At 40.0% G+C, this 21192-nt stretch overlaps 1 protein-coding gene across 2 annotated transcripts in view; it reads right to left on the bottom strand.

The window, feature by feature from the left end:
- Window positions 1–20915, bottom strand: part of LOC139748126 (uncharacterized) — a 465017-nt gene extending 444102 nt beyond the window's left edge. Inside the window, exon 1 of one of the 2 annotated variants that reach the window (XM_071660799.1) lies at window positions 20853–20915. The gene's annotated coding sequence lies outside the window, so the exon portion shown is untranslated. Of the gene's footprint in view, window positions 1–20574 lie in introns of both variants that reach the window. The other variant, XM_071660798.1, reaches the window with a different exon arrangement.
- Window positions 20916–21192: the final 277 nt, after the last annotated feature.

Raw genomic sequence — 21192 nt, forward strand, 5'->3', positions numbered from 1 at the left:
TTTCGATGCTCCCAGAACTTTCGCCCCCTCACCCACCCTATGATTCACTTCTGCTTCCATGGTTCCATCCACTGCCAGATCCGCTCCCAGATTTCTAAAACACTTTACTTCCTCCAGTTTCTCTTCATTCAAACCTACCTCCCAATTAACTTGCCCCTCAACCCTACAGTACCTAATAACCTTACTCTTATTCACATTCACTCTCAGCTTTCTTCTTTCACACACTTTACCAAACTCAGTCACCAGCTTCTGCAGTTTCTCACCCAAATACAGCCAGCGCTGTATCATCAGCGAAGCTGACTCACTTCCCACGGTCTCTCATCCTTAACAGACTGCATATTGCCCCTCTTTCCAAAACTCTTGCATTCACCTCCCTAACAACCCCATCCATAAACAAATTAAACAACCATGGAGACATCACGCACCCCTGCCGCAAACCAACATTCACTGAGAACCAATCCATTTCCTCTCTTCCTACACGTACACATGCCTTACATCCTCAATAAAAGCTTTTCACTGCTTCTAACAAATTGCCTCCCACACCATATATTCTTAATACCTTCCACAGAGCATCTCTATCAACTCCATCATGTGCCTTCTCCAGATCCATAAATGCTACATACAAATCCATTTGCTTTTCTATCCATAAATGCTACATACAAATCCATTTGCTTTTCTGAGTATTTCTCACATACATTCTTCAAAGCAAACACCTGATCCACACATCCTCTACCACTTCTGAAACCACACTGGTCTTCCCCTATCTCATGCTCTGTACATACCTTAACCCTCTCAATCAACACCCCCCATATAATTTTCTAGGAATACTCAACAAACTTGTACCTCTGTAATTTGAGCACTCACTTTTATCCCCTTTGCCTTTGTACAATGGCACTATGCAAGCATTCCGCCAATCCTCAGGCACCTCGCCAATCCTCAGGCACCTCACCATGATTCATACATTCATTAAATAACCTAACCAACCAGTCAATAATACAGTCACCCCCTTTTTAATGAATTCCACTGCAACACCATCTGAACCCGCTGCCTTGCCAGCTTTCATCCTCTGCAAAACTTTTACTACCTCTTCTCTGTTTACCAAATCATTCTCCCTAACCCTCTCACTTTGCACACCACCTCGACCAAAACACCCTATATCTGCCATTCTATCATCAAACACATTCAACAAACCTTCAAAATACTCACTCCATCTCCTTCTCACATCACCACTACTTGTTATCACCTCCCCATTAGCCCCCTTCACTGAGGTTCCCATTTGTTCCCTTGTCTTGGGCACGTTATTTACCTCCTTCCAAAACATCTTTTTATTCTCCCTAAAATTCAATGATAATCTCACCCCAACTCTCATTTGCCCTCTTTTTCACCTCTTGGACCTATCTCTTGACCTCTCGCCTCTTTCTTTCATACATCTCCCATTCATTTGCATTACTTCCCTGCAAAAATCGTCCAAATGCCTCTTTCTTCTCTTTCACTAATAATCTTACGTCTTCATCCCACCACTCACTACCCTTTCTAATCTGCCCACCTCCTACGCTTCTCATGCCACAAGCATCTTTTGCGCAAGCCATCACTGTTTCCCTAAATACATCCAATTCCTCCCCCACTCCCCTTACATCCTTTGTTCTAACCTTTTTCCATTCTGTACTCAGGCTCTCCTGGTACTTCCTCACACAAGTCTCCTTCCCAAGCTCACTTACTCTCACCACTCTTTTCACCCCAACATTCTCTCTTCTTTTCTGAAAACCTCTACAAATCTTCACCTTCACCTCCACAAAATAATGATCAGACATCCCCCAGTTGCAACTCTCAGCACATTAACATCCAAAAGTCTCTCTTTCGCGCGCCTATCACTTAACATGTAATTCAATAACGCTCTCTGACCATCTCTCCTACTTACATATGTATACTTATGTATATCTCTCTTTTTAAACCAGGTATTCCCAATCACCAGTCCTTTTCCAGCACATAACTCTACAAGCTCTTCACCATTTCCATGCACAACACTGAACACCCTATGTACATCAATTATTCCCTCAACTGCCACATTACTCACCTTTGCATTTAAATCACCCATCACTATAACCCGGTTTCATGCATCAAAACTACTAACACACTCACTCAGCTGCTCCCAAAACACTTGCCTCTCATGATCTTTCTTCTTCTATCTCTCCTTTTTTCTCATCTTGGTTACATCCACACACATTTAGACACCCCAATCTGAGCCTTCGAGGAGGATGAGCACTCCCCGCGTGACTCCTTCTGTTTCCCCTTTTAGAAAATTATAATACAAGGAGGGGAGGGTTTCTAGTCCCCCACTCCAGTTCCCTAAAGTCACCTTCTACGACACGCGAGGAATGCGTGGGAAGTATTCTTTCTCCCCTATCCCCTTCGCGACTCCTTCTGTTTCCCTGCTTAGAAAGTTAAAATACAAGGAGGGGAGGGTTTCTAGCCCCCCACTCACATCCCTTTTATTTGCCTTCAACGACACGCAAGGAATGCGTAGGAAGTATTCCTTCTCCCCTATTCCCAGGGATAGGAGAGGATGTTTTGGCTCTGAGTGAAACGAAGCTCAAGCGTAAAGGAAAAGAGTGGTTCAAGAATGTCTTGGGAGTAAAGTCAGGGGTTAGTGAGAGGACAAGAGCAAGGGAAGGAGTAGCACCACTCCTGAAACAGAGTGTAAGAAAGTAAACTCTAGATTGATATGGCTAAAACTGAAAGTGGATGGAGAGAGATGGGTGATTATTGGTGCATATGCATTTGGGCATGAGAAGAAAGATCATGAGAGGCAAGTGTTTTGGGAGCAGCTGAGTGAGTGTGTTAGTAGTTTTAATGCACGAGACCGGGTTATAGTGATGGGTCATTTGACTGCATAAGTGAGTAATGTGGCAGTTGAGAGAATAATTGGTGTACATGGGGTGTTCAGTGTTGTAAATGGAAATGGTGAGAGCTTGTAGATTTATGTGCTGAAAAAGGACTGGCGATTGGGAATAACTGGTTTAAAGAGATATACATAAGTATACGTATGTAAGTAGGAGAGATGGCAAGAGAGCGTTATTGGATTATGTGTTATCGATAGGCACACAAAAGAGAGACTTTTGGATGCTAATGTGCTGAGAGGTGCAACTGGAGGGATGTCTGATCATTATCTTGTGGATGCGAATGTAAGATTTGTAGAGGTTTTCAGAAAAGAGGAGAGAATGTTGAGGTGAAAAGAGTAGTGAGAGTAAGTGAGCTTGGGAAGGAGATTTGTGCAAGGAAGTACCAGGAGAGACTGAGTACAGAATGGAAAAAGGTTAGAACAAAGGACGTAAGGGGAGTGGGGGAGGAATGGGATGTATTTAGGGAAGCAGTGATGGCTTGCGCAAAAGATGCTTGTGGCATGAGAAGCGTGGAAGGTGGGCAGATTAGAAAGGGTAGTGAGTGGTGGGATTAAGAAGTAAGATTATTAGTGAAAGAGAAGAGAGAGGCATTTGGACGATTCTTGCAGGGAAATAATGCAAATGAGTGGGAGATGTATGAAAGAAAGAGGCAAGAGGCCAAGAGAAAGGTGCAAGAGGTGAAAAAGAGGGCAAATGAGAGATGGGGTGAGAGAGTATCATTACATTTTCGGGAGAATAAAAAGATGTTTTGGAAGGAGGCAAATAAAGTGCGTTAGACAAGGGAACAAATGGGAACATCAGTGAAGGGGGCTAATGGGGAGGTGATAATAAGTAGTGGTGATGTGAGAAGGAGATGGAGTGAGTATTTTGAAGGTTTGTTGACTATGTTTGATGATAGAGTGGCAGATATAGGGTGTTTTGGCCGAGGTGGTGTGCAAAGTGATAGGGTTAGGGAGAATTATTTGGTAAACAGAGGAGAGGTACTAAGAGCTTTGCAGAAGATGAAAGCTGGCAAGGCAGCGGGATTGGATGGTATTGCAGTGGAATTTATTAAAAAAGGGGGTGACTGTATTGATGACTGGTTGGTAAGGTTATTCAATGTATGTAAGACTCATGGCGAGGTGCCTGAGGACTGGCGGAATGCTTGCATAGTCCCATTGAACAAAGACAAAGGGGATAAGAGTGAGTGCTCAAATTACAGAGGTATAAGTTTGTTGAGTATTCCTGGGTAATTATATGGGAGGGTATTGACTGAGAGGGTGAAGGCACGTACAGAGCATCAGATTGGGGAAGAGCAGTGTGGTTTCAGAAGTGGTAGAAGATGTGTGGATCAGGTGCTTGCTTTGAAGAATGTATGTGAGAAATACTTAGAAAAACAAATGGATTTGTATGTAGCATTTATGGATTTGGAGAGGGCATATGATGGAGTTGATAGAGATGCTCTGTGGAAGATATTAAGAATATATGGTGTGGGAGGTAAGTTGTTAGAAGCAGTGAAAAGTTTTTATCAAGGATGTAAGGCATGTCTACATGTAGGAAGAGAGGAAAGTGATTGGTTCTCAGTGAATGTTGCTTTGCGGCAGGGGTGCGTGATGTCTCCATGGTTGTTTAATTTGTTTATGGATGGGGTTGTTAGGGAGGTGATTTGCAAGAGTTTTGGAAAGAGGGGCAAGTATGCAGTCTGTTGTGGATGAGAGAGCTTGGTAAGTGAGTCAGTTGTTGTTCGCTGATGATACAGAGCTGGTGGCTGATTTGGGTGAGAAACTGCAGAAGCTGGTGACTGAGTTTGGTGAAGTGTGTGAAAAAAGAAAGCTGAGGGTAAATGTGAATAAGAGCAAGGTTATAGGTACAGTAGGGATGAGGGACAAGTTAATTGGGAGGTAAGTTTGAATGGAGAAAAACTGGAGGAAGCTAAGTGTTTCAGATATATGAGAGCAGATTTGGCAGCGGATGGAACCATGGAAGCGCTGTGAATCATAGGGTGGGGGTGAGGGCGAAAGTTCTGGGAGCGTTGAAAAATGCGTGGAAGTCGAGAACATTATCTTGGAAAGCAAAAATGGGTATGTTTGAAGGAGTAGTGGTTCCAACAATGTTATATGGTTGCGAGGCGTGGGCTATAGATAGAGTTGTGTGGAGGAGGGTGGATGTGCTGGAAATGAGATGTTTGAGGACTATATGTGGTGTGAGGTGGTTTGATTGAATAAGTAATGAAAGGGTATGAGAGATATGTGGTAATAAAATGAGTGTGGTTGAGAGAGCAGAAGAGGGAGTTTTGAAATGGTTTGGTCACTTGGAGAGAATGAGTGAGGAAAGATTGACAAAGAGGATATATATGTCAGACGTGGAGGGAAAGAGAAGTGGGAGACCAAATTGAAGGTGGAAAGATGGAGTGAAAAAGATTTTTGAGTGATCAGGGCCTAAACATGCAGGAGGGTGAAAGGCGTGCAAGGAATAGAGTCAATGGGAACGATATGGTATACCGGGGTCGTCGTGCTATCAATGAATTCAACCAGGGCATGTGAAGCGTCTGGGGTAAACCATGGAAAGTTTTGTGGTCCTGGATGTGGAAAGGGAGCTGTGGTTTCGGTGCATTATACATGACAGCTAGAGACTGAGTGTGAACGAATGTGGCCTTTGTTGTCTTTTCCTAGCACAACCTCGCGCACATGCAGGGGGAGGGGGTTGTCATTTCATGTGTGGCGGGGTGGCGACGGGAATGAATAAGAGCAGAAAGTATGAATTATGTACATATGTGTATATATGTATATGTCTGTGTGTGTATATTTGTATACACTGAGATGTATAGGTATGTATATGTGCTGTGTGTGGACGTGTATGTATATACATGTGTATGTGGGTGGGTTGGGCCATTGTTTCATCTGTTTCTTTGCGCTACATCGCTAACGCGGGAGACAGAGACAAAGTATAATAAAAAAAATAATACATATATACATATTACTTTTTTTTTTTTTATCCCTGGGGATAGGGGAGAAAGAATACTTCCCATGTATTCCCTGCATGTCGTAGAAGGCGACTAAAAGGGTAGGGAGCGGGGGGCTGGAAATCCTCCCTCTTTTTTTTTTTTTTTTTAATTTTCCAAAAAAAGGAACAGAGAAGGGGGCCAGGTGAGGATGTTCCCTCAGAGGCCCAGTCCTCTGTTCTTAACGCTACCTTGCTGATGCGGGAAATGGCGAATAGTTTGAAAAAAAAAAAAAAAATATTACTTTTTAAAACTATACAGATATCCCCAACTATAGGGTTTCCCAGAGTATGGTTTTCCTATAAACTTTATCCACGAAAAAGGAAATAAAATAATGAAGATATGAAAAAATGAATAAGAAATATCAAAAGCCAGTCATGGAAATAGTAGGCCCTGCAGGGACTGGGGTTTACGAAGGGAGGGCTGTGGAGATTTTAGGAGGTACAGGAAGGGGAAGGACTACGCAGGAGTTTGGGGTCTGGGGAGGAGACAGTCATACAGGGAGTGGGGTGGTTCAGGGAGGGCAGGCATATTTCAGTTTCTGTGCAGTATAATGTATGTAGTGGATTGCTTACCAAAGATCTCATCACTCACAAACTTTAATATGATTCAAACTTTTGCTTGTACAGAGTTCACTTCTTTCACAATTCTGATATGTAGCTCTGACAACTGACTGGGTATAAGGTCAATCCCCAGTCTCCATTACACACCAATTTCTGCAGCTTATTTCCCACTAGTATATCTATATTAGGACCTTCTTTCACTGAGTTTCATTATCATACATTGCACAGACTTGGATTGAATTTCATTAGCGATACAGTGGACCAATTTTCATGTTTGTTCAGGTCCCCTAACAGGCTGATGCAATCACTGTCACTCTTTATTTCTCTCATGACCTTGGCATCATCCTGTTTAGGTATGAGGCTAGTTTAATTGGCAAGTCATTAACATACACCAATAATAGCAGTGGGCCCAAGACCTAATGCTGCAAAATGCCACTCATAACCTCAACCCCTTTTGAACGTGTGCCTCTTACTTGCAACCTTTGTTCCATTCAACAGAACTAATCTTCAATCCAACAAAGGATTTTGTTCCTTACTACTACCTCCAGTTCTGGCCTCTTAATCAAACTCTAATTAGGGGCAGTGTCAAAGGTTGTCTGGCAGGAACACCCAGGCTAACCATCCATCTCTTTGATCTAAGAAGTCAAGAAGGTTCTTGACATGACTCTTTTCTCTGCTAAGTTGTTTTTCCTCTGCAGGGAGTCATTCATGTGCTTGTTTTACAAATCACACTTGTTAAAGAAACATGCCTGCATTTCAGCACGATTTCCAAGTCTTCTTTCTTATACATGCGCATGAAACTAGCCCTCTTCCACATATCTGGAACTATCCTTTCCTCTCATGTCCTACTGAACAGAATCTTGAGAGGCCTAACAAGCATACTCAAACATTCATTTGAAACTATACTGCATGAAAGGCTGATTACAGAGTTGGATCACCAAGCAAGAATAAGGGAAGAAACTTCTCCAATGTACAGATGATTATCTAAGTGGAATGGAACAAAAGACATGCCAAAGAAGCCTCCTCAAAATGTGTCGAGGCCACAAGTAAGTGCCACGTTTCTGTTCTTGGGGCATTACTTTTCTTGATCTATGTGAATATGTTTGCAGATGAAGCAAAGGTCTTATGAAAAGTGAAAAGCATGGGGAATTGAATCACCTTACAAGGGGACCTTGACAAACCCCATATTTAGTCTAATGCATAGTTGAGGTGTTCAAATTGAGTAAATGTAATGAGGATGGGTCACAGTGAAAGAAGGCCTCATCATGATTATCATCTAACATGAATCAACTTGCAGGAATCTGTATGTGAGAAAGACCTTGGAGTCAACAGTGTCCCTACACTATCGTCAGAATACACTTTTCATGTTAAGGAGACTAACTGTCCCCTACCATGTTCGTGAATAAGGAAATATTTAGCTTGCTGTTCACATCATATATGAGGGCAAGAACAGAATATGCTTCCTAAGTTTGGTCAGTGCACCAAAAGAAGTACCAAGGGCTAATACAGAAGTTCCATAAAAAAAAACAAAGATATCAGAATTAAAAGGGAAAGGTTTTAAAACTGTCAACCTTGAAAGGATGACATGATCACATGTTCTTCAAGAGATGTAAAGACAGAACAACTTGAGGACATAACATAAAATTAAGCAAGACATCTGTTAAAAAAGATGTGTGGAAGTAATTCTACACATAAAAAAGGTAGATAAATGGAATAACATGATTGACTACATGGTCAATGCAGACAGCATAAAGATACAGGATGTTTAAAAAATATGGAATTATTTCAGAATATGTGGAGGAGACTTCATCAGCCTTAAATGGGTTATGTTGTTTGAACAGGTTAATTAAATAATTCCTGTTCATCATTATTCTCTCCAAGACTTCTTCCTATTCCTAATCTAGTGCAGTATTATCCTCAACACTTCCAAATTCATCAATGGTTGACCAAGTTGCTGAAAGCCATGACCTGCAAAAAAAACAGCCATCATTGACAGCCTGAATGGTCTCATGCACTTTGTAAATACTTGTCCAGGGCTTTGTTAAATTTCTCCACTATGTATCTCATGATATTCTTATGGTTGAATGTGAAGTGTTAAATAACTTAGGCCTCAGATGTTTAATGTGTTCTTTCTTTTAGTAGATATCATGCCTTTTGATTTTTTTCGGTAGTTTCTCATACAGTCTTCCATGAATGTCATACCAGCAGGGAATTATCTCTGAGTGAAGGTTGGAGACCTTGCATTCTAGGATCTTCCAAGAGTAGAGGATGAAGTACCTTCCCCATCTGCACTCTATGAGAATACAGCCAGATATTTCTGCCATTCCCATTAATCTAATTCCATTACCCTATCAATGGGCCTTGAAAGATTTTTGAACTTTTCCAATTCTAAAATTCCCATGCCATGTAAGGTAATATCACCAAATATCAGTATTCTAGTCCTGGGAGAATTAGCATCTTGAGGACTATCATCAATACTTTTTCCTCCCATCTCGAAAGTCTATAAGATCCATCCTACGTTGGACAAGGCAACTAATTTTTTCTCTTCACTTACATTATTTCTCCAAGGATTTCCACATAGTTCAATCAAGGAATGATGGTGTCATTGTCCATTCAGTGTTCTGTCTTTTTCTTGATTTCCTTATATCCCCATCCCAGAGAGTAATGAAACTTACTCTGAAAAGAATGTTGTTTTCTGTGGCCTAGAGGAAGACATTATTCATGTCTGTTTCAAATCTTTCAGTGTCCTCTACTGATGAGATTTTCAAACTTATCCTACTGTCATCTACAAAGGATTATATCAAACTAATTCATGTTTGCATTGATGTCAGATATAAGAATAAGGAAAAGGAGGGGTGCAATAAAAGTTTCTTGGGGAATGAGCTTTTTAGCATGGAAGCACTGAATATGGCCTTGTTTACAATGTGTTATGATCCATAAGTTATAAAGTTGTATATACATCTTCCAATTTTTATGGATGTAATATTCCTATCTTTCGCATTTCATGTGCGTTGACACAATGGTGATATTTATCACTTGATTTGCAAAACCTTCTAACAAATCAATCACTTAGATTAGGAAACATATGGATCTCAAAAGAGAACTCTGTGGCACACCACTATGGTGACTTCAACTCATTTCGAGACATGTATCCTTTGTCCATTTCCATTAAGACAATCTTATATTCATCAAAGTAGTCTCCCGAGAGATTCATGATTCTTTACCGACCTACTATGTGGCAAAGAGTTAAATGCATTCCACACATTCTTCATCACTCCCAGACCTTCATCCCATCCCCATCCTATAACTCCACTCCAAGATATCTAAAACACTTCACTTCCTCCAATTTTTCCCCATTCAAACATATCCCAATTAACTTGTTCCTCAACCAAGCTAAAATTAATAACCTTTCTCCTTTCACACAATCTTCCAAACTCAGTCACCAACTTCTACAGTTTCTCACTCAAATCAGCCACCAGCGCTGTATCATCAGCAAACAAAAAAGACTAACTTCACAAGCCCTTTCTTCTCCGACAGACTGCATACTCTCCCCTCTCTCCAAGACTCTTGCATTTACCTCGCTCACCATCCCATCCATAAACAAATCAATTCATACTAATAAAAAGACCACACTCATCAGAGATACCAGTCTGCATTTTAACACATCCTCTATCAATCTATATCTCTGACACCTGTTCCCTTTGGGAACTCCCTCGAAGGGCAAAAGTGTTTCCCATCCCTAGTGAACTCCAGTGAGGGCTTTCTAGCTTTTAGTACCTCATCCTTAACAAGCCACTGGCAAAAGGCAACTCTAGTGCAGTGTTTTCTGAGACTCCTGACTAATGTTCCTACCAACTACTAGTCCTACACGTGCCTACCTAATGTCCAGCCTATTACTTCTACCTAATGCTCCCACCTAATGTTCCTACCTACCACTTTACCTAATGCCCCTTTCCAACATTCTGACCTGTGTTTTGCTCCAACCATTTTCCCAAAAGACAGAGCTAGCACAGAGCACTCATTGCAGGAAAAATCAAGATTTCCATAGAATGAGGTGTAGAGTTAAGTATTGTCAAGTATTATATGTGAAAAGGAGAGACTGCAAATTTGTTGACAGAATGCTAGCAGTCCATGTGTGAGTGGGGCAGAAAGAAAAGACATCTATCTGAATCAGAGGAGAGCAACTTGACAACCACTGAAGTGCTGCCTTAATACATAGCTGTCACTAACACTCTCAATACCCCAGCAGATAGCATTGGTAATATACCTTCCTAATCAGTGGCTGCCTACCAACTACTACCTACCACATGCTTTCTGACAGTCCAGGTACAGACAATCCAATCTGCCTTTTCTTCTGTCCAAAATAGAGCTTGCTCACTAGTATGAACCTAAGAGGTTTATTACATACAAACTTTCCTTGAAACCACGCTGTCTCTCGCTTAGGTACCTTCTCTCTGGAGGGAATCTTCTATTTGTTTTCTGATTACCTTTTCTAATACTCTGCAGACCATACTCATCAGGGAGACCAGACTATAGTTCAGCACATGCTACTGTATAACATTTACCCTTTTCCATTTCTTTAGCATTTACATTTCTCCAACAACATCTAGAACAATAAATCAAGTGGTTTGTCAAATGTATCTGCACACATCTTCGAACATATGGAGACATAAAGACCATGAAGTTTAAATGGGTCAAGTCCCTTAGAATTCTCTTCATGTCTTTTCTAGATATTCAAATGCTTTCCATGACCTTTCCATTCCATCTTACTGTTGTTGGGATCAAAGGATTTTCCACCAAGAAAATACCACTGAACTTGTTATTCAATTCCTCACATATATTTTTCACCATCCTCTACAGATATTCCCTATAGCTCTTCAACTGACAATTTACCCATAACGAATTTGTATAAAAGTTTTAGCACCTCCTTCCCTACCCACAATATTCCTTACAACATTTCTGTTTCCTGTCCTTTCTTATTTTGAATACAATCACTGCCTGCTCTCTTTTACCTTTCAAATGCTACCTGTACCTTTTTCACTTTTCAACACCTATAATTGACTTACACTTTCCTCTTTCTTTACCTTAAAAAAGAGATAAGGATACCCATGCTCTTGCTCCCCTCCTTGCAAATCTCACAGAACCTTCCACTACAATATCAAGAATCCTAGCGATTCAACTCCATTTCCTCATTTATGTTACTATAGTAACTATCTAGGATTATATATCCACTTTCAGTCAGGTGTCATTGATGAACCTTTTAATCCTCATTAACGACAAACAAAATCAAGCGTTACATGATTACTTTTTCTGAGTGGCATATCATTATTATCATTATCATCAAACTTTGTCGCTGTCTCCCGCGTTAGCGAGGTAGCACAAGGAAACAGACGAAAGAGTGGCCCAACCCACCCACATACACATGTATATACATACATGTCCACACACGCACATATACATACCTATACATCTCAACGTATACATATATATACACACACAGACATATACATATAAACACATGTACATAATTCATACTGTCTGCCCTTATTCAATCCTGTCACCACCCCGCCACACATGAAATGACAACCCCCTCCCCCCACATGTGCGCGAGGTAGCACTAGGAAAAGACAACAAAGGACACATTCGTTCACACTCAGTCTCCAGCTGTCATGTATAATGCACCGAAACCACAGCTCCCTTTCCACATCCAGGCCCCACACAACTTTCCATGGTTTACCCCAGACACTTCAAATGCCCTGCTTCAATCCATTAACAGCATGTCGACCCCGGTATACCACATCGTTCCAATTTACTCTGTTCCTTGCACACCTTTCACCCTCCTGCATGTTCACGCCCTGATCACTCAGAATCTTTTTCACTCCATCTTTCCACCTCCAATTTGGTCTCCCACTTCACATTCCCTGCACCTCTGACACAAATATCCTCTTGATCAATCTTTCCTCAATCATTCTCTCCATGTGACCAAACCATTTCAAAACAACCTCTTTTGCTCTCTCAACCACACTTTTTATTACCAAACATCTCTCTTACCCTTTCATTACTTAATCAAACCACCTCACACCACATACTGTCCTCAAACATCTCATTTCCAACACATCCACCCTCCTCTGCACAACCCTATCTATAGCCCAAGCCTCGCAACCATATAACATTGTTGGAACCACTATTCCTTCAAACATACCCATTTTGGCTTTCCGAGATAAAGTTCTCGACTTCCACACATTTTTCAGTGCTCCCAGAACTTTCGCCCCCTCCCCCACCCTATGATTCCATTCCGCTTCCATGATTCCATCCGCTGCCAAATCAATCCCAGATATCTAAAACACTTCACTTCCTCAAGTTTTTCTCCATTCAAACTTACCTCCCAGTTGACTTGTCCCTCAACCCTACTGTACCTAATAACCTTGCTCTTATTCACATTTACTCTCAGCATTCTTCTTTCACACACTTTACCAAATTCAGTCACCAGCTTCTGCAGTTTCTCACCCGAATCAGCTACCAGAGCTGTATCATCAGCAAACAACAACCAACTCACTTCCCAAGCTCTCATCCACAACAAACTGCATACTTGCCCCTCTTTCCAAAACTCTTGCATTCACCTCCCTAACAACCCCATTCATAAACAAATTGAACAACCATGGAAACAGAACGCACCCCTGCTGCAAACCGACATTCACTGAGAACCAATCACTTTCCTCTCTTCCTACTCGTATTCATGTCTTACATCCTCGATAAAAACTTTTGACTGCTTCCAACAACTTGCCTCCCTCACCACATATTCTTAATACCTTCCAAAGAGCATCTCTATCAACTCTATCATATGCCTTCTCCAGATCCATAAATGCTACATACAAATCCATATGCTTTTCTAAGTATTTCTCACATACATTCTTCAAAGCAAACACCTGATCCACACTTCCTCTACCACTCCTGAAACCACACTGCTCTTTCCCAATCTGATGCTCGGTACATGCCTTCACCCTTTCAATTAATACCCTCCCATATAATTACCCAAGAATACTCAACAAACTTATACCTCTGTAATTTGAGCACTCACCTTTATCCCCTTTGCCTTTGTACAATGGCACTATGCAAGTATTTTGCCAATCCTCAGGCACCTCACCATGAGTCATACATACATTAAATAACCTTACCAACCAGTCAACAACACAGTCAACCCCTTTTTTAATAAATTCCACTACAAATACCATCCAAACTCGCTGCCTTGCCGATCTTCATCTTCCGCAATGCTTTTACTACCTCTGATCCTAGCATGCTCAGTAACACACTCTATAAGAAATTTCCCTGTAACCAATCTACGAACTTGTGTCACCATGACTCAATTTCCATGAAAATCCAAATTCCCCCAGCTGATCTCATTTTATCTGAAATCTCCCATTATTAGCCTAGTAATTTACCATCTCTGAGAAAAGTAGGTGTTTTACTGCTCCATGTACCAACCTAATTGTTCTTTCATTATCACTGTATGATTGCTCTGGTTCACCGAAACTCTTTGACAGATTATATATTAACAACACTGTAATGCACAACTTTCCTACAGATACTCTTCCCATTAAGCACTGTTTACATGAACTATTCATCAGTAATTCCTGAAACTTAGGCTGTCTTTTATTATGCGGCCTATCCTCTTCTTCCTTTGTCTTCTCTTTCCCTCCTTACTATTATACATCCCTCAGGACAGAACAGGTGAGATCTTATCTCTTTAATAGATTTTGTCTCCACATCTCCAACATTGTCTGATGCATTTTCCCTACATTCAAGCCTTTTGCCATTAACAGCTAGTCCTTTTCCATTTATATATAACTTTGTGTGAAATTTCCATCAATCAACAATCCTGATGTTTCTATAATACTGTCGGTTTGGTAACTTTTCTCTTCTGCATTATGAATGAATTCTCTGCTTTTCTCCCTCTTTTATCTTTTTCTCTGATGAATACCCTACTTTGTTTTTTCCTAAGTGTTTTGTTACCCATCTTTACAGGGAGAGAATTTTACACTCATGGAGCCCCATCTCTTAAATAATCTTTATCATATGCTCACCAGCTACAGTATCATTTATATCTTCTCCACAGTACTGTACATCCCAGTGATCCTTCAATTCACGACATTTGCTGTAGAACAAAGTCTCTCTCCATTTTGATCATCCTTCTCTATTTGCCTCCATTGGTATCAATGTTCAGACTCTATTGTAAATTTACAGAACCCCCTAGAGCACTTGTTGTAGCACTCCCTTTTCTAATCAGTACTCTCAAAATAATTGATAAGCTTTAAAAAGTGTGCATGTTCAGGCAGTCAGTGAACACAATCCTCCAATCTTTCTCTCTTTGCTCACCCTCTTGTATTTGTCTAAGAGAATTGTGATGTGTGACCTTTTTAGAATCCACATTGTCTTACTTAGGTTGTGTCTCCTCTGCAAGAAGTCATTCATTTGCTTCCTGATTATTTTTTCAGTGTTCTACAGACTTCACTAATCATAAACACTGGTCTGACGTCTATCTATCTATCTATATCTCTGTTGCCTGTTCCCTCCTGGAACTCCCTCAAGGGGGTGGCCACAGCGATAGTCTCTCCATAATTAGTTAACTCCAGTGCCGCTTCTTAACCTTTAGTGCCTCACTCCTAACAGGTCACTGGCAGAGGGCAACTCTAGCAGTGTTTGTCAAGTCTCCTACATAATGTTCATACTGACTACTTCCACCTAACGCTCCTAACAACTACTTCTACATAATGCTCCCACATAACATTCCTACCTACTACTTCTAACGAATGTTTCTACCTAATGCTCCTAATTACTACTTCTATCTAAAGCTCCTACCTGAAGTCCAGCATAATCTTCCTATTTCCTCTATTCAAGAAATACATGTTTTCTCTTTTGCACTCCTTTGGCACTATATTCTCATCCAATGGCACACTGAACGGTATTTCAATCTGTCATTTGTATCCACAAAATCCTTCAGCACATATCAAGAGACTTCACCATGACCATATGACTCTACTTATGTCTTTTACTGCTATTTCAATTATTTCCACAACGTTTTTCCCATCCCATCCAATTGGTGACAAGGCTATAATATCTTCCAATGGGAAAACACTTCTGAACCTACCAGTCAATTCCTCAAATTTACCCATTTTTTCTTGTCAATTACAACTTTTCCCTAAGAATCCCTTAGCCTGATTAGCTGCCTTTTAGCCAACAATTTACTCCCAATGAATTTATGGAAAAGTTTTGTAACAGCTACCTGACAATTCACTCGATGAATTTATGGAAACTTTTGAATTATCCCCTGCCTCGTCTTAAATATATTCATTATTTCATCATTTATTCTCCTCTAACTTTCAAATGCTGTTCATACCTCTCCCATTGTACATCCTCCAGCTATTTTGCCATCTATATTCTAATGAATGATATTTCTCCCTTTTTTTTTTAAACTTTCCTCTATTTGCTGTCAATAGTACTCACGCTCTGACTCCATTAAAAATTTCACAGAACTCTTCCATCATAATGGTCCATAATATTGCTATGAAATTCCATTTTCCAGCTTATGTTCCCAAAGAAATTGTTAAACTCTGTTTAGATACCATGATTATTTTTCCTCTCAGCATCTGGATTTCTATCTAATCCTCTATCTATGTTATCATTAACTAAATAGTCAAACCAAACAATTACATGATCACTTTTCTAACTAGTGCATCATATGTGATATTTTCAATTTCCACATTATTAAGTGTAAAAACATGGTCCTGTATTATGATGGTGTACTGCCCCTCTGCTCAGTGACATGCTGAATTAAGAAAATAGGAATTCTACATTCTTGGACCTCTTGTCTCCATGATCCTCCATCCCAATGAAGATTCAAATCATCCTAAAATATTTCTTAGTAACTAAAATCCTCCATTACTATAACTTCATATCCTCTGAGGACTGTGCATCTTGCTGCTTCCTGCATCACCTTTGCTGTTCCTTTTGTACAATTGTTCTAGATCACTGTAACTCTAAAAATTGTAAATCACCAGCACTATCATGCTAGTCTTTCAAATAGTTTTTCATCCCATAATGTACCATATTGTCTAAATGGGTTATCCATCAATATTTCCAGCAGTCTTATGTTATCCCATATCAAGAGGACCAATATCTTTCTCCCATCTTCCTCTTCCACTCTTGTTATCATGTAACCATCTGGAGATTAAAGGAGATTTTACCTCTTTTGTAATGTTTTCTCCAAACATCCCACTCCTTTTCTCTGATCTGGTCCTTCAGTTCTGGCTCTTTCCCAATGAGCTATTACCAGTCTGTCCACATTCATGTACATCATATTTAATCTGAAACTGGTACCACTTACCAATCCTAGCCTCCCTGCTAGTGGTGGAGACGTTTTGTACTCCAGCCTCAATGATGCCTTCCCAATCTTTACTTTCAACCTGTATTCTTCATTTCTTCCTCAATCTTTATCACTTTATTACTTTTCAAGATCCCCACTACTGTCATCCTTATTGTTGTGTTTCTTAGCCTGCTTAAATATGCACCACATAAATATAAATAAAATCCTCAGTCGTCATCCCTTTACATCTTGCCTATAACTACCAATCTTAGCTTCTTTTGTTTCAGCAAGTCCATGGCCTGAAGCAGCTTTCTGACATTTTTTTCTCTCATCATACTTTCCTCTTTAACTGGAAAATGGCCTTCTCTGAACCTGAAATGTCATAATCAACTTGAGCCTGTTAACTTAAATCTGCACTATCTCTCTCAGTTGTAGTATAGCCCTCTTATCAGCTAGCTCTACTCCTATGACAAGTCAACTTCCTTGCCTCCCATCTCACAAAGTACCTGCATTTCCATTATCATGCATGTATCCCGAACATTTTCTGCTCTCTCAAACCTTCCATCTAATGCTTCTCTCTCCTGATCTTTCATAATCATTTCCAGGTCATCAGTAACCTTCAATGGCTTGTGCATTAGATCTTCTAGCACCTCTCTAAGCTTTTCCTATTCTCCAAATCTATGAACAGCATTCTCTTATCTCAAACATTTTCTCGAGTTTCTTCGTCCGAAACCCACATATACTCACAGTAATAGTGACTATCTCTGCCTAGCATGTTATTAAGACTGACTAACCCTGCCTTAGCATCCCACAGATTATCTCAACTATTTCTGCTTCATCACCCCATGGGTGCCTGGCATAGGATATCAATATCTGTGTGTGTGTGTGTGTGTGTGTGTGTGTGTGTGTAAGTGTGTGTGTGTGTGTGTGTGTGTGTGTGTGTGTGTGTAAGTGTGTGTGTAAGTGTGTGTGTAAGTGTGTGTGTAAGTGTGTGTGTGTAAGTGTGTGTGTGTGTGTACATATGTATGTATGTATGTATGTATGTATGTATGTATGTATGTATGTGTGCATATATTCATACACAGGGGTGAAGACACAAAACATCAACAATGAGTTAAGAGATAGGGCTACACAGAAATGATAATCAAAATCAAATACTGAACATCTCAAATTATCTCTTAGTTATCCTTAACTCAGCATCCCATTTCGATTATCTCCGGACTACCTTTACTTCAGCTTCACATGAAGATTATCTGACTACCTCTGATTAAGCATCAAATGAAGATTATCTCCTGACTACCTCTGCTTCAGCATCACATGAAAATTGTCTCCTGACTACCTCTGCTTCAGCATTACATGAAGATTATCTCCTGACTACCTCTGCTTCAGCATCACATGAAGATTATCTCCTGACTACCTCTGCTTCAGCTTCACATGAAGATTATCTCCTGAATACACTTCAGCATCACATGAAGATAATCTCCAGACTACCTCTGCTTCAGCATCATATGAAGATTATCTCCTGACTACCTCTGCTTCAGCATCATATGAAGATTGTCTCCTGACTACCTCTGCTTCAGCATCACATGAAGATTATCTCCTGACTACCTCTGCTTCAGCATCACATGAAGATTATCTCCTGACTACCTCTGCTTCAGCTTCACATGAAGATTATCTCCTGACCACACTTCAGCATCACATGAAGATTATCTCCTGACTACCTCTGCTTCAGCATCACATGAAGATTATCTCCTGACTACCTCTGCTTCATCATCACATGAAGATTATCTCCTGACTACCTCTGCTTCAGCATCACATGAAGATTATCTCCAGACTACCTCTGCTTCAGCATCATATGAAGATTATCTCCTGACTACCTCTGCTTCAGCATCACATGAAGATTATCTCCAGACTACCTCTGCTTCAGCATCATATGAAGATTATCTCCAGACTACCTCTGCTTCAGCATCATATGAAGATTATCTCCAGACTACCTCTGCTTCAGCATCATATGAAGATTGTCTCCTGACTACCTCTGCTTCAGCATTATATGAAGATTATCTCCTGACTACCTCTGCTTCAGCTTCACATGAAGATTGTCTCCTGACTACCTCTGCTTCAGCTTCACATGAAGATTATCTCCTGACTACCTCTGCTTCAGCTTCACATGAAGATTATCTCCTGACTACCTCTGCTTCAGCTTCACATGAAGATTATCTCCTGACTACCTCTGCTTCAGAATCACATGAAGATAATCTCCAGACTACCTCTGCTTCAGCATCATATGAAGATTATATCCTGACCACACTTCAGAATCACATGAAGATAATCTCCAGACTACCTCTGCTTCAGCATCATATGAAGATTATCTCCAGACTACCTCTGCTTCAGCATCATACGAAGATTATCTCCTGACTACCTCTGCTTCAGCATCATATGAAGATTATCTCCAGACTACCTCTGCTTCAGCATCATACGAAGATTATCTGACTACCTCTGCTTCAGCATCATATGAAGATTATCTCCAGACTACCTCTGCTTCAGCATAAGAAGATTATCTCCTGACTATGCTTCAGCATCACATAAAGTTTATTTCCTGAACATCCTGTATCAAGATCATCTCAACTATATCTGCCCCAGCAACCCATCAAGATTATCTACTATCACTGCCCTCACAAACCACGGATATCATACCAACACTCACAATTAACTTTAGTGGTCAAAGTAAACTATGTTATCTAGAGCTCTACCTATTCCCTTATGATTATTACTGTATAACATTTCCTTTTGGGTGAGAATTGTATTATCATAAATGTTTCCTTTTCTTAATATAAAAATGAACACATATGCAATCAAACACACAATAAAGTATATTACATAAATGCCCTTCAATATTACTATAAATGCAACTGAAACAATTATTTACCATCAAATCATAAAAATGTGATTCACAGTATAAAAATCAATGCATTTTCGTACACAAAACGAGTGGTATGATATGAATGCAATACCATGGTTGCCATCCAACACAGCAGTTGAAAAGGGCATGTTCCTTACCCTAATAAGGATCCTTAATTTCACCACTACGTATAGTCAAATTTACTTCCTGTATTACCAGGTTATCAAAAAGAAGTACAAAACCTTAAAAAAATGTTACCTATAACTAAAATGCCTTCAAACAGATGCAATGCAATTGATATGGCTTGAGCTAGCTGCCTTTCCGGGGGTCTTAGACAATTTACAATACTGACCAATGTAATTCATGGCATTCCATCGAGATAGTTTTCTGCAATACAGTTCAACACAGTTTATATTATCTTTTCTTAGGATTTAAACCCATACCTTCACTTATCTACAAGGTCCTGCTGAATGTTACTAGTACTGCCATATGTAAGATGTAACAAAACAAATTCTTATCAATATTTTCTTTTTTTGTGAAAGGTTTAGTTTCATCATCGACAACAAATCCTTCTAGATTTCCAGTCTAAAATAAATTTATATTACAAATTTCGTAAAAATAATTCTTTCTCGACACATTAAGATCATAATCAGGTTCAATGTAGATATTCTAAATACATAATTTATCATTATTAGTGGATTATTAGGTCTTTTAACTGTCTTAAGTTTAATATTCATCCATAAACCTATGTCAACTTCTGCTCAGGATTCACTGTATTGGTTTAACGTCATCTTAGACACAAGTTTATCCCCCAAAACCAAGTCAGATCTGTACAAGAGGCTGGGTGGAGGGGACCAAGCCATGCTACTTACATCAGTTACTACGGCAACTGTCGGTGAGCAAACCTACTCGTCTATGGGTCGTCCAGTTGGAGCTGACAGTCACTTTCCAGATTTAATGTGGTTTCGAATTTATGTTAACACTGGCAAGAGCTTCCAACATATAAGCTATCCATCCTCTTTGCTTTAAGTGAGTATAGAAATGTAACTGATGTTAATTCAACTTCTAATTTATCAAATTTTCCATGATATATAATACAGACGGAGTGAGAGAAAAAAAATCAATCAAAGAGATAGAGCTAAGCTCTCACCTTCTCCCACTGAGGCTCACGTCTGCCTCGCTCACTGTCAAACCCAACACAACACAGGCCTTCACAGGTGATTGATAAAACTCTCTACTTCTTACTGAAATACTTTTAAAAAGATATACAAATTGCTAAATAGCACCCTAAGGACACGAATACATACTGTTGAAGAGCAAATCTAAACTTGATTGACTTGTATAGGTTTTATTTACGTACAAGTATTGGGAAAGGATGGTACATGTGAAAAAAGTGTCACCGTGGATTGCTGGAACATCATACGGACAAGATGCGGGCTCGGTTTAAATCAAGAAACTCACTACTTGAAGAGAAAGTGATTTTGTTTGTC

This window comes from Panulirus ornatus, chromosome 72 (genome assembly GCF_036320965.1).
Source record: "Panulirus ornatus isolate Po-2019 chromosome 72, ASM3632096v1, whole genome shotgun sequence".
Lineage (NCBI taxonomy): Eukaryota > Metazoa > Arthropoda > Malacostraca > Decapoda > Palinuridae > Panulirus > Panulirus ornatus.